General features: G+C 31.3%; 1 protein-coding gene across 1 annotated transcript in view; it reads right to left on the reverse strand.

Moving 5' to 3' along the window:
* Positions 1-16524, reverse strand: part of LOC143915313 (thyrotropin-releasing hormone receptor-like) — a 205703-nt gene that overhangs the window by 82219 nt on the left and 106960 nt on the right. The gene's annotated exons all lie outside the window — the stretch shown is intronic.

The raw sequence follows: 16524 nt of genomic DNA on the forward strand, positions 1-16524 counted from the left end.
TGGCAACAGTTCGGAATTTCCATTACGCCGATTCGACTTGTTGAAAATCGGATCTAGGAGATTATTCAAGACGAAACTTTAAGATGAGAGGAATTCCAGATTATTGCTATCCCCTATGTGAAAATTATTATTATACATATACATATTGGGAATAGACCGAATTGTATTGGAAAAGTGACTAGCGGAGGGAAACGCGGGACAAAAGTTTAACAACAAATCCCGGCTCGATTTAAACGAATTTTCCCGTAATTAGTTTGATGAAAACTTAGCAAGACTCCTTTGAGGTGGGAATTCGCAAATTTACATCCGGTTACTTTTAATTTCAATTAATTAGGCATGCGGAATAGTTGAGGTTTTCGTTTGTTGTAAGCTTTTATACGAATTCACTTTCTATACTGTGATATAATATATGTTACATTTAAATATATATATTGAAATTTTATTACTTCTTAAATTTTATCTATGCTTCGTATACATTTTTCACTCCCTTTGTTGTGGTTAATAGAATGAAAATATTTTCATATTGAAAAACACTCTTCCATTAGCTTTCGATAATATCTTATTTCATAAATCTATACCTATTATTATATATACATACGTACATACATGTAAGAGAAAGTGTTTTTTATATTTTTTTTATAATATTATGTCAATATACCGAGATTTCGTCTTTTTTGAATCGCAATGTCCCATTATTTTATATTGCTCGAATTCTAAATGTCAAACTGTATTTATATTGAATAAAAAAAGGTCTATTTGGAAAAACTTTTAGGAAATTTACCGGATAAATATATAACCCGTTGGTCAGCCACATTTTTATCGGTCTGTTTGAATATTGAGAGTACATTTACATTGTCAAGAAAAGTAGATTTCGTGCCTTACAAATATATTAAATTAGAATGTATTGAGGTCTTACGAAAAAGTATTTTAAGAAAAATTCAATGAAAGTTAGCAAGGAATTAAGCAGCTGATTTATATATTACTCTTTGAATATATTTAAATTATTGATAAAAGATTACTATTTTGAACTATGTATCATATTAAATATATATAAGAATTGTAAAAAGGTTTTGAGCTCTTTTTCCTATTATGCTGTACATTAACATTAGAATAATATAGCACTATGATTACTAGATCAGTAGTTATTAAAATAGATATAAGATGTATTGTGAACATAATTTCGTAATAATAAAAAGCATTTAAAAATCAAAAAAAAATTATACATATGTATATGTCAATTAGTATCAGATAATTTAACATATAATTGTAATTTTAAGTGTTTAAACTTTGATATGATAAATTAAATGTGGTCGATTTTGCATCATTTTCAATGAAAATTATATAAATATCTTCATATTATATACAATAATTTGGGCTATTATTATCGTATTGTATCAGTAAATTCACATTTAAAATTTAATTGAACCGTGGAACAAAAATATCTATTTAATACGATATGCCGAATTATCTAGAACGAAAATTATATGCAGTGTAAAAGTGTAAAAGTACACGTTTTCTAAATAATATCAATGAAATTTAATTACAAGTTAAGGAGCTTTTAATTTCCAGGTATGAAAAGAACACTCATCGATGTTTCATTCTACATATGTATATGTATAATAATTTTATACAAACTAGAATAAATTGACTCAATTTGAATTAATAAGCACTTCAATTACAGGCACCTTATTATAAAAAAAACGCCTCATACTAAAAATAGGTTTTCAACTATTTGTCGTATTATTATTTTGAAAACGCTATCATTATTTATTCATTTACATATAAGCCACATTGACATTATAGAATACTCGAACGCGTCACTGTGACCATACATATAAGCATAATACAAATACTGTATATAAGAAAATTTGCGAGACATCTATGCTATTGATAATATTTTTTTTTAAATCACATTAAAATAGTGGTGACATAGTGGGAAGGATGGTTTTTGCCAAGTTGATGGAGGAACCGCTTCAACAATGAAATTAGATAAATTGACAAACTCTGATAGGAAACGGTCGACTTGGAGTCACAAATATCCAAGTCTGACCAGCAGCATTAAAGATTATACTTGGAATAAATTCTTTTGAATCGAGGTCAGCTCATGGGATCGAACCCCGTTGAACCCTCGGTGCTTAGTATCAACGCAACTTTAGTATCAAGTCACATATGTATATAAGACATGGGCAGCAGCATCGGGCCAGAGATTGAACTCGTGACCACTCAGTTTAAAGAATTACACGCTAACTACTGATCTATGCTGATGGTTATGAGATAGTGTGAAAAAAGTAATTGTTATAACTGTTCAACTATGAAGTTAAAAGGTGCATTTAAATAGCCAGCTGTCATCACGTCGATCTTACAGATGATTGCGATGTAATTTTTAATGTTTAAACTCTTCACATTGTAGACACATTTTATACCTTTAAGCATTACATGCAAACCACTATCGGTTATGAGATAGTGTGAAAAAAGTAACTGTAATAACTGTTCAACTATAAAACATGTGAAGTTAAAAGGGGCATTTAAATAGCCAGCTGTCATCACGTCGATCTTACAGATGATTGCGATGTAATTTTTAATGTTTAAACTCTTCACATTCTAGACACATTTTATACCATTAATGAGAGCTAGTTTTTTGTATGTTGGTAAAATATTAAATCAATCGGAATGATTGTAAATAGGTTTTTGAGCTCTTTTTCCTATTACTATGCTGTAGATTAACATTAGAATAATATAATACTATGATTACTAACCAAATTAAATTAAATTGTAAAATAGAAAATGATCAGTAGATCAGTAGCTATTAAAATAGATATAAGATGTATTGTGAACATAATTTCCTAGTAATAAAAAGCAGCTAAAAATCAAAATTAAATCAATCGGAACGGTGAAAGTAGTTAAAAATCAGCTCACAAATTTCATACGGTTTGGAACTTCGTCTAACTAACCAAGTGAAACTAATAAAAAGCTTGTAAAAATACAAATAAACGCCATAAAAATACATCAAAAGGATTATATCAAAATATATACAAATATAATTGATACGCCGTAGTAATTTTCGCGCGTCTAAATTTAGACCCGGAAAATGATGAAAAATTTTCCCATACTGAGAGAGAGAGAGCGTGAGACATTTAATCCGCGCTAGCTTAAGCGATTCAAAACCATTTCAGCTGAAAACTGATATTTTAACGCAAATGTTCGTACAGGGACCGATTCCGTAGAGACCTTTTTAGCCATACCCGTTAACCTAAGTTATATTACAACATATACGTGAGCTGGAAATGAAGATATAAACTAGAGTTACTGTATTGGTCGATAGTGAGGAAGGAAGGCTGTACACTCATTTCCGGATGAAAACCGTGACATCTTTAGAACCTCGTCACTTCGCCTTAATTTTCCCCCGAGACAGTATTATCAAATATATATATATATATATATATATATACATATGTATGTACATATATACAAGTGTATATATATGTATATGTATGTATTTAATTCAATAGCTGAAGGCATTTTCGCGGTATACGACCTAAGCAAATTATTAACTTAGGATACTTGCTGGTTTGTGTTGAGAATTTATTCGATGTGGTTGTATTGTTATGATAATATACGTTTTTACTATCGACTTTTCGTATAAACATTTTATTAAATTTCGCACAAGATAACTTTCCAAACCCCCCTTTTGTGTGTCGTGAGACAATATTTTATAACCCACTTACCTTCCCCTTTGAGGTGAATATAAAATATAATTTTGATACGAACTGTCGAATGAGTGGTTTTATGCTCTTTCGGATAAGTTTTCCTGTGGAAAATTGTTTGACAGCATTTTTCAATTCATCCTTGTGCTTTTTTTAAATTTATTGAATATTTAAATTATACAATACGGAACATTGTATATTTTGAATATGAAGTCGTTGATTTAATTTTGAGACTCTTATTTAGGTATTTTTATTATTCTCCGAGAGGAAAATAATGACAAGATATTTTTATTATTTTCCTGTAACAACACTGAGCAACAAAAAATCACGTTTTTAAGTTACCAGAGCGGAGACTAGCCAATCTTTACTAAATTTGACCCACTGAATTCGAATATGATATTGATTTTTGTTGGTGTGTGATCGTTTACGAGATATGAGCGTTTAAAAAAATCCACGATTTTTACAGTTTTTTGGCCTTTGCGGTCTTTAACTCAAAATTTAGGATTGTTACGCTCAAAGTAAGTATTGGAATCAATAGTCAGATATTTTTCCTATTAATTGTTATATTTCATTGCTTTAAAATACTTCTAATTAATTGTCTAGCGAATTTTAAAAGTCAAAAATATATTCTCGCTTGCCCTAACATATTACGCGATACAACCATATATACAACGAAAGCATTTAAATTGCAATTACCGGTTTAGTTAGTACGTTTAGATAAAAAAAAATATTGAGATAGAAAACCGATCCTTATAAACGTGGTGAAATAAAAAATTTGCCAAATAAATGAAAAATAGCACGGAAAAAAAATCCGTAAAAAATATATATATTTTTGACTTTTAAAATTCGCTAGACAATTAATTAGAAGTATTTTAAAGCAATGAAATATAAAAAATAATAGGAAAAATATCTGACTATTGATTCCAATACTCACTTTGAGCGTAACAATCCTAAATTTTGAGTTAAAGACCGCAAAAGCCAAAAAACTGTAAAAATCGCGGATATTTTAAACGCTCATATCTCGTAAACGATCATCCACCAACAAAAATCAATATCATATTCAAATTCAGTGGGTCAAACTTAGTAAAGATTGGCTAGTCTCCGCTCTGGTATTTTTTTTTGTTGCTCAGTGTAATTTGTATTTAATAGCATGAACATGAACATAAATAGCCTTTACAGAGAAGTGACGAGTGCACTTATAAAGATACAATACATTCAAAAAATATACATAAGCATTTTATACATTGCGAATTCATACAAACATCCACAGTGTCATCTATGGAGAAATTTTTGCAACATTTTATAATAAAATTGGTGAAACTCAAGACGCTGAATAACCTGAGATTAGCAAGAGAGATTGGAAATGAGATTCCAATTTACAGAAATCAGAAAAATTGGCCAACTCTGATAGGAAACGATCGACCTGGAGTCATTAATCAAGGTTTGGTCAGCAACGGGATTCAAGTGGGACTTGAACCCGTGACCACTCTGCTCGAAAGCATAATATGTCCACTAGTCCATGCCGCTGTTTATAAAATACTTCGCTTTATTTACACACATGCAAAAATGCGTACATATTTATGCACATAACTATATATCTATTTTTGCGTTTATCAGCTTTGAAATATGCTCAAAATGAGATTTAATTAAATTTTTAAAATTTAACCTCACTTTGAAATGAAATGAAAAAACACTAAAAATTGTAATACTAATTATGTAAGCGTTTTCCAAGTGTGCGATTTTATACGTATTAGCTTTTCGATATGCATGTATGTATTTCTGTACGCTTCTTTGATGTTTGTTTATTATATGTGGTTTTTTCAAGTATCATTCTTCATAAACATATGTATAATTGGTTGGGTAGTTCCAAGCTTTCCATTTTATTTACTTTTGCGATGAGTTATTTAATTAAATTATATAATCAATAGAAAATTTGAAATAGAAAATACTTGAAATGAGTGTTTAGATGAATTAAACGATGTGGAAAAATTGGGCATGGTACAAATTACCTCAAAAATTTAAGTAAAGTCGGAAAACTCATCTTGAATAGTATGAGAATTCCTCAATATACTACATTCTTATTAAAGTCTCTACGTCTGAAATCTAAAATGCAAATCTTAATTATATGTACACGCTTTAAAAGGATAATATTTCATCAATTAAAACAGCCCCATAAAGTTCTATGGCCAGATCGAATGGAAAACGATCGTTTAACGTCTGACCCAATTTTTAAATAATCGAGAGATCTTATTAGAAGAAAAACTCGGTCAAAAGTAAACGACCTATAAAATAATCGAATTGAGATATCTTAGTATATTTAATTAGAGTGTTAATTATAAATTTCGATGTAGAAACCATAAGAGTTTCATCACATAATTGGTATATATGTATTACATACATAGTTACTGATCATTCAATTTACAGTTCACTACTGATCAAGCTTTACCTTCAAGTCTATAAGCATGCAAGCAATGGAATTTATATAAGATATATGTACTAACCTAAGAATAAACTTATCTTGTTCTCAGAGACAAAGATCTTCCCCTTGATAGTCGTAAAAGGACGCGACCATAAAATCTGAATCAAATGTCAAATAAAAGCGTAGGTTCGATTCAAGATTTTTTCACAAGATTCTCAAATCTATTTCACATCGTATTTATATTCGAAAAAAAAAATACTAGGCCAGCTTCCCGAAAAAAAAAAATCAAACAAAGAAACCGACCGATAGATGAAATTTATTACCGTGCGGTCATTAATGAGCGTGTAGTGGAGCTTTTTATTTTATGTTTTTTCGCATTAGCGAAAATTTTCAGCATTGCCTCATAGACCGGAACAAATTAGTCTGAAAACTTCGACGTCATTTTTATCGCAAAGTAGGAAAATTGCCACAAATCGGAATAGTTGTTCGAAACATGGCGGTACCAGTATATAAATACTCGTTATAGGAAAAAAGTTATACGCAAGTAGTGCGATTATAATTTCAGGAAAGCAATTACTGTGGCGGTTTATTTTCGCACAAAAACAATGTTCATATGATATTTACAATGTATTTTATGCGAGGTACATACATACGTATATATTGCGTATAATTTTATTAATATGAAAATCGTCGTTGTAAAATATTTTGATGTCGTTTCATTTTGTATACATTTTGGTGTAGGATAATTTGGAGGCGAGTATTTTAAGTTTAATTCGTATTAAGTACAAGCTAACAGTTAGTTGTAAATTTGTACGTAGTTAGAGTAGCAGTTAGCTACTTACAATTTATAGTATTAGACATAATAAAACTCGCCGATAAAAGTTAATGTGATGTTGAATTTTATAATCGATAAATTTAACAATGGGAAATTATTAGCTGAAATATTTTTTTATTCATGTAACAGATTTTAATCCGTTTGAAGAATGTAGAATTAATTTCATACATTGGTTATAAGAAATTACTTCCATACAAGTGGTTATACTATATTTATTTTTTATTTTTACAAATATATACATACATACATATACATATAAGGAAGGCTTGACAGGAAGACCCCAATGCGCCTTCCTGGACAATTAATAACAAACAATGCAACATTTTATTATTACATAAATCACTGTACGTCCAGAAGCTGAAGAACACGAAATAACAATTAATTAATTAATTGATTACAGAATGAATCCATTGAGACATCTATGGATTTTAGATTTGTACATAATTTTTACAAATTGTACATACAATAAATACAGAAGATTTGTGACAACAGGAAAGATGATTTTTGCCAATTTCGAGGAATCGTTTCAACAATGATCATATAAAATTGGCAAACTCTGATAAGAAACGATCGATTTGGATTCACAGATACCCTCAAATCTATCAAGCAGTATATTTTATCTAATCATTGTTGAAATAGTTCCTTAAAATTGGCTCCTCAAAATATATACAAATCTAAATTCCATATATTAGCACCAATTGATTAATGGGTTCAATCCGCCATACTGCTGGTTAGATTTGGGGGTGTTTGTGACTCCAAATCGATCATTTCTTATCAGAGTTTGCCAATTTTATCTGATCATTGTTGAAACGGTTCCATAAAATTGGCAAAATCATCTTTCCTGTTGTCACAAATCTTCTGTATTTATTGTGTGTATAATTTGTAAAAATTGTGTTCAAAATCTAAATCCATAGATGTCTCAATGGATTAATTCTGTAATTAATTAATTAATTAATTGTTATTTCGTGTTCTTCAGCTTCTGGAAATACAGTGATTTATGTAATAATAAAAAAATACTGCATTGTTTGTAATTAATTGTCCAGGAAAGTGCATTGGGGTCTTCTTGTCAAGCCTTCCTGGTATATATCTATGTAAAAATAAAATAAAAAACCTCCAAAACCTTCCAACGAGTTCATCTCGATGAGATTCAATCGCGTGGCTTTCGTACATATGTACATATGTTACACTGAATCCGTGAAATTGTCTATTACATGCGTGAAAAATGAAAGCCTGTTGCCCAGTTCACGGATTTGGCAAATTTTTTGGCGAATGCGTGTATTCGGCAAGAATTTGTCTGCTCAAAGCATGGAGTCGGCAAATAGACAGCAGCGCTCCGGTGTTGTTTTTTAGAACTGGACAGCGTGGACAAGTGTCAAAGTGACAGCTGAATGAGGATGTTTAATTTAGTTTAATTTACATATTATTATGTATAATATGACTACATACATATGTTTCGATCATCTCATATGACTTATACATAAATTAATGCCATTTTTATACATTTTGATCAATATTTTAACAGTGAAACATATGTATGTATGTAGTCATATTGAACATAATAATATGTAAATTAAACTAAATTAAACATCCTTATTCAGCTGTCACTTTGACACTTGGTTATAATATAACACGCTGTCCAGTGCACGCATTCGGCAAAGAATTTACGGAATCCGTGAACTGGGTAACTTGCTTGCATTTTTCACGCATTCGGCAATTCTCTTGCCGAATGCTTGTAATAGACAATTTCATGGATTCGGTGTAACACATATACAAACATACACCCAAAAACCAAAATAAAAATTGACATTGAAAATGGCCGAAAATCTGCTCAATCACCATCCAAATCTCCACAGCCTTATCGAAAAGTCATTGAATTCGTTGTTAAGGGATCTATCGCACTCAATAGTCCGGGATGCTTTTAGCCGCCTAATGATATATGTAGTATACTGGAGAGATACGAAGGTTTCCGTGATTTCTATGTACACATTACATACATACATACACACAAACATGTATCGAGTGTGTGCGAGGGGCATTTGCGGCCATTAGCGACGGGGGTCCCCCGGCAGATATATGGGAATACGTGGGGTCCATGGGACCCCCCATGAACACGAGGTCACCGACGGCAGGGGTGACAAACCTTGGCCGATACAACCTTGGTAAACCCCCCCCCCTCCCCTCCCCTCCATCCCTCCAAGGGGTACCGCTCGATTTGTGTGTTTTCTTTTTGAATTTTATGGTGTCTATTGTCATGTGTTTGTGTGGTGTGTTTACGAGGCGTTTCAATAAGGCGATTGTATTTTGACAGGAAATTGGCACTGATTGCAATTGCGCGCAAAGTGGTCAGTTCTCGGTGAGTGTTCGCAAACACATCGGCAATTGGACTAAAAATAAACGTGTCTTAATTTAAATATAATGATACTATCTGAATGTTTCTAGTATAAATTCAAATTTGTATAAATTTAAATTTGAACACACTTTGTATGTGCATCTAATTTTTTACATACCTCCTTTTAGCTTCACTTGCGATTACAATTCAGGAAAAAAATTGCCTCTCATCCGATCGTTTTCATACTTTGCCATATTGCTCATTTTGGTCATCAATATAATTAAATGTATTCTCCGCCATTACGATGGAGAAAAAAAATTGTTTTAGACGCGTTTAAAATTTGAATTTCTGAAAAGTGTCTGACGTTTATCCAGTTTTTAGTTTTAAACATAGATGGTGGTAGTAAAATAAAATTATTGGTATTTTTATTTAAAATAATAATTTTATATACAAATTATAGAAGAGGTATGTTTTTCAAATACTTTTTTTATTTGAACGTAATTTTTTATTATTTTTCAGCCGTCAGAAATTTGTGATTTTGAACCACTTCCACAATATTTATTTAATTTATTATTTATAATAATAATAACAATAATATGACCAGTGTGACCTGAAAGGTTGCCCTAAAGTGTCACACCAGTTTTACTAAACAAAAGAAAGAAAATAGCAAAATAAAAATTCCAATCATTCATCTCATTCAAATAGTCTCGTGTTGAATCTCAAGAAACTAACCAGTTCATAAAACATGACAATTGAACAGGTCCAAATGCTCATCAATCACATTAAGGAGCCGGATAGCCTTTACAAGAGACTAGCTATTGAAAGCAGACGTTTTCGCAGGAATAGGTTGGAAAAGTAAATGATGACGCAAAGCTCTACCGCATTCAGGCGCCGAAAATTTAAATTGAAATAAAATCGAAGGGTTGTCGATTCTTCCCTTTAATACTCCAAAGAAATATTTGGAAATGGCAATAATTCTTCTCGAAGATAGAGAGTCTAATATAGATTGCTTTGATATTTTACTGACATATGTATGTACGTTCACATTGGCTAACATTGAAGTAAGCTCGTGTCTCTGACATGAAGCTAGAGTGTAATCATTAACGAACTCATTAAAAATTATATCGGAATCTTGTCTCAGATCGAAGCGATGACAGATATCTTTCCAAATAAGGGTTTCTAACGGTCCTTTGCAACTCACAGATAGGGATTGCAATACCGATAGTATCCGTATTTGACCAAAAATAAGCCTTTGGTACTGCCGGTGTTGAAAATGAAATATCGACTTGTTTCAAATTCATACATTTTATTTGTTCTAAAATGGCTGAAAACTAAGAAAACGACCGATGTGTATGTTGTTTGAAAAGCAGGTATAAAAGCGGATAATACAACAAACTAAATAAAAGCTTTTAAAAATGCTCATTGTAGGGAATTAAATATGTATTATTGGCGTGGGATTTCAATGTAAAATAATTTTATGTAGTATTTGCGTATTTATTTTTCGCTATTTCTCGAGAAGTTGCAGTTAAATTATGCTAGTTTTACCCTTTTTTTTGCAATTATATCGTACGGATCTCTATTCTCAGAAAAATTCTAAATGATTTAACTTTTTTATAAGTATGGTAATAACGAGTGTAAAATCTGTCACGTGTAGATTTGTCAAAATTACGTTTCATAAATTAAAATAGAGATACTATCTTTATTTTAACTCATATTTTTTACTTTAAATTTTGAAATATATGTATATTGTATGTGTCTTTTTCATATACATATGCCAATATACGTCTTTTTCATAATTTTTTATTCCCCATTCCCCAACTGATGGTTGACTTTCGCATCTCCAGTAGGTGATGTTTGGATATCCGATAAGCTTAAGTTGAAATTGCAAAAAAAAAAAACTAAAAATCAAACACAAAAACACAAATTTCTACGAGGCATTATAATCCTTTATAACTGGGACGTACCTACTTCACAGTTTTGTAACCGAATATTTGAATGTTTGGTTATGGCGTATTTTTTAATAAACATTAAAACATGAAAGAGGTGCTCGAGATATCGGGAGCACTGGTTTTTCCGGTATTAAAAAAAAAATACCGAAACTACCGGTTATATCGGTATTGTTCTTTTTTTTATTTCAATAATACTGATATCGGAAATTTCAGTATTTTTGCAATCCCTACTCACCGGCTAAAAATTTGATCACCGGAAAAAGTTACCTTTTTCAATCTCATTTGCTCTAATCTCATATACATTTAACAACACAAGCTTTCTCATATACGTTTTTTATTTACTAATAGAATATTCGTATCTAAAAGTAGATTCGATCGCCTTGTGGAAGGATTTTTTACCGAAATGAAAGCACCAGAGCTGCTGTTTTACTAATATACCTATATACAAGCGTTTCATAATTGCAACATTACAAATCATTCAAATTAATAACAGTTTTACATTTTTCTCATAGTTTGAAATCACCAAATCAACTGATTATTATTATCATAAAGTCTCATTCTTTACTTCAATCTAATCGCTAATACTCTTGAAGTTCTGATTGCGATTTTATATACACCCTTATGTATAAACCTAGTTTTACATTTATTAGTTGTATAGAAAATTTTCTACAAAAATTGGTTTAATAAGCGAATAATTGTTTGGTATTATACTTCATACATTTTTCGCATAATTTGACGTAATATGCACTGCAAATTGACTGTATGGAAGTTATCTGCCTTACTATTTATTATTTTTATAAAGCATCATTCCTGCTCTATCTAAAAATATATGCTTTAATGTTATGCGAGAGATAATCTTTAATAAATATTCAATTTGTAAACGTGTAGATTCGGTGTCGACATTACAAAGCCGAAACGTCTCAAAGTATCCGATATTTTTTAATGAAACGTATTAATGTCTCATTATTACGATGGAAAATTATCTCCACATCATTTTCTATAGCATATTTATATAAAGCGGAATATAATACATATACATATACATATTTAATCACAATACATATGTGTACTTTACCTTCGGCGATGATGTATACATAACAGATTTTTACCTTAGCCATATAGAATATACCATAGTTTTAATTAACTTTTACAAATTCAGAACAGTTCCAATTTCAAATGCGAAGTTGAAGTGTCTCACGTCTGATTTGATCCACTTTCGAGTACACATCCAGAGCACATCCCGCTCTGGACTATAAAGGAGTAGGGAAGACGAGTTGAAATTCCAACAGGGAATTTCTAAAAGTCCACAGTCGGAATAAATTCTTCGATGCTTTGCATTACAATTTTAATTACAGTTTTCGGCATTATTTTCCCTTCGCATAATTAAAAGCATTCTTCTCGAGAGGGGGCAAAATTACAACCCGAACATCCAAAGTGTCGCGAAATCCCCTCAAATTATCTGCACAGGATCTGTCCCATCCCCGTCAATTTTTTAACGGGAATCCAACACGTCAACACGCGAAACCAAACACTATTATATATACATACAATACAAATGTGAAAGAACTATACGGCAATAAAACTAATGGGACATTCTAGCTCGACGTTGTAATGCAATATAATAAAAGTTGCATCGAAATCACTTAAGCTCAATTATAATAATATACTATTATTGTAGTATATACGAACGTGCGAGCTTTCTTTGAAACGTACAAAAGTCGAATGTGTGTGTGTGTGTGTGTGGAATAGGATTCTAGGCGACAAACGACAGAGAATAATGAACTCAAAATACAGAAAAAAAGGTTCTCTTTTGTGTTACAATCGAGTCGACCTCAATCGTCGGAAAAATAAGTGACCGGAAAATATCCACCCACCTGTTTGTTTCTGAAAATATACGGATATAATGAGCCTAACGAATTTTCATCCGTTGTTGTATTATAGTTTCTTATTATGAGCGATATAGTGATTTGATGGTGGTATTTCGAAATGACGAATTGGCACGCTACGTATTAAGAGACATTAATCATCATGATGCTCGTCAATTCTGTCGGATGAATGATCCTATTAAAGATACAAAGAAGTGCATGTTTTATTCAAGAATTTAAACGTTGATTTTACATTCTAATGAACATTGCCGATTATTTTTCTACGATAACACTGTTCGACAAATGACGACTTTTTTTTACATAGTTCCTTTACGTTTCACATGGGTTTCGTGTCAGTGGTCATATTTATCTCTTATCCGATCGTTTTCATACTTTGCCATATTGCTCATTTTGGTCATCAATATACGTAAATGTATCGTCTTCCTTTACGTTGGAGATAAAATATCGTATACAATGCGTAACAAATATCCAGAATCTCGGATACGGTGACGTTTATGACGGTACGTAAGGCTACCATAATCTATCTTCAACCTTTTCGCCTTGATATGCTATTTCAGATTTTAATTGTTTAAACGCCTATAATTCACTCTATATTTTATAAAATTTGCTCTATAGGTTCTCGTTATCTCTAATATTTAAATATTTATAGTTTTAACTCTCATATGTATATATATAAATTTCAAATTTGGCGTCTAGCTTCATGTAATATAATACACGATATATATTGATTTTTGGCCAAATATGTCAAATCTGACATTTCACTGTATATCTCCTCAGTCGGTTTTATCTGCGAGATAAGTATTCAATAAGAAGTTATGTTGTATATAATTGTTAATATGATTTACAATAAGCTTACATACATACATCACATAAAATTATTTTTAGTTATCAGCTGATTTAATTTATCTGATGATTGAAAAGTTCATTTCTGTAAATACACAAACTCATTTATGTATAAAACCATTTTTAAAGCAAATCATTAAATCAATCTTTGTATTAATAAGCTATTCTTAACTACATAAATGAGTATACATATGTATCTCCGGCTGCAACTCAAAACCTCAAATTTAATTGTTTAATCCTCCAAAACAAACTTTCTAACCAATACAAGTTACATACATATGTACACAGATCAAACAGTGATAGTTTTATTTTTAGTTATCAGCTGATTTTTTTGTTCAGAGACGAGATATGACTTTTTTTATAGATCTATGCCCAATGAACGTGAATCTGGTAATAAAAAATGTCGATTGGCTCGAGATTCGGAGATATGTGTTTTTTAAAATGTATTAGAATTGAGTCGTATTTAATGAAAAACTTTGAAGCGAATTTCGAAACACTTCAATTACGACCTACAAGAAAATTCAAAGTCAACTAAACAACACGAAATTTTCGAGTGAGCCTCGGTCAATATAATGAAAGAAAAGGCTATACTTAACTAGAAACCTTCGAAGAAAATCTGAATAGCTTATTAGAAACTTCCAGATCTATCACTACATATAAAATAATATATTAAACAATTTTCATGACAAATTTGAAACCATTCTTATACGAGCCGTTATATTTGAAAAAGGTAGAAGTCCAAAAAAACACTATTTCTGTTCGACTTTATTCACAAATTGTTATTACTTCTTTTAATTCCATATGCCCAAAATCTCGGAAAAGCAGAATAAACGTATTACAGGTTAACTCTATAAATTTAACCCTAACAACCCAACCTTAAATGAACAGGGCCAACCCTTACTTAACCTAACCTATCCGAACCCTTTAATAATACCAACCCTAAAAATTTAACTGGTTATGATTTCAATGAAACGTCAGTGACAATATATTTTCACTTGAAATATAATTTCACTGTGACATAGCACACTCGTCGCTTTGGAGCAATGTGTTAGACCAGTGTGCTTGATTAATCGATGTCTTATAAAAATAAAAAAAATATGTAGCATATGCTAAAAGGAGGCGCCGTTATAATTTGTTTTAGAGGATTATCTCCAGGCTTAAGTGCTGTCGGCTAACAATGGAGACCCCCGAATGGACTTACTGGTCGATAACGGCATTTGATCACTTCCCGACAGAGTTTTCATGCCGAGACCGTAGGACTGCATATCTGGTACGTGACTAAAACAATAGGTAAACAAACGTGTCGAGGAAGATGCACTGAGCGACCTGGCCTTTATAAGCAGATACTAAGGCCACACCAAGACATTCTGGAGCACTGGCAGTGCGTGGATCTCCTTAATCACCCTATAAATGCTGTGAAGAGACTTTGGCCTTTTATTTGGATTCTCCACCCACCCCTACGCAACATATATAAAATAAAAATTTAAATAAAATATACAATATCTATAAATTACCCCAAACATATTCATACCAACTATGCAATACAACAAATAACATATTCAATTAAATCAAATGAAATACACTACCTTTCAGACTTCACTCGGGAATTTTCCGGAAAATTTTCTCGAGTACTAAACACACACACGGAAATAACGGTGAAGTAAATTTCTAAATATAAATTTTAATACGAGCTCGCTCGTACATTATGATTTGTCTGTTGAGTGCCTAAGTAAGACCAATTTCCGAATTTTACGTCCAATATAATCTAATTAACCCCATAAACTGCTAATAAGGATTTCCGCGTACGTTCATACCTATATAATACGCAAATCGCAAGGCTAAACTTAACTGTTTACCCGCTGATCGATAAATCTCACCGGTTTTGCACTATTTCAGTTGCACAACTAAACAGGAGAAAATACGCATGTTGCCGAATATAATGAACATACATATACGGATCGAATGATATTTTTTTGCGTATTTCCGTATTCCCGATTGCGTGTTCGAAAACGACTCACATTCGTTTTCATTGTGCCTTCTAGTGAGTAATATCGATAGTATAGTATTCGCCAAGCCCTTTTTGTGCGTAAAAGTCACTAATAAGTGTGTATATTAAAGTCTTTCGTCTGTTTTCTGTGATGAGAAACCATGCTTTGTGCTGATAATGCCGCAAAAGAAATATTAAGATCATTGTGTTGTATTGTATACTTTTCAAAATTGTATTAAAAATATATTCAATGAAAAAAAAAACAATAGAACAATACTTGATATAATCTTATAGTATTACTAGCTGTATTACCCGGCTTCGCTCAGTGTTTATAATATAAACCGCTTAAACATGACTAAGCTAATTTAATTAAAAAAAAAAAAAAAAATTAAAAATTTAAAAAAAAAATTTAAAAAAAAAATTAAAAAAAAATAAAAAAAAAATCAAAAAAAAAAAATCAAAAATTTTTTTTTAAAAAATCAAAAAAAAAAATCTAATTTTTTTTTTGCCTTCTAGGGCTTCGCCCTCGGCACCCCCCTGAGCCTTTGCCTTCTAGGGCTTCGCCCCTCCAC

Source organism: Arctopsyche grandis, chromosome 8 (genome assembly GCF_051622035.1).
Source record: "Arctopsyche grandis isolate Sample6627 chromosome 8, ASM5162203v2, whole genome shotgun sequence".
In the NCBI taxonomy this organism is placed as follows: Eukaryota; Metazoa; Arthropoda; class Insecta; order Trichoptera; family Hydropsychidae; genus Arctopsyche; species Arctopsyche grandis.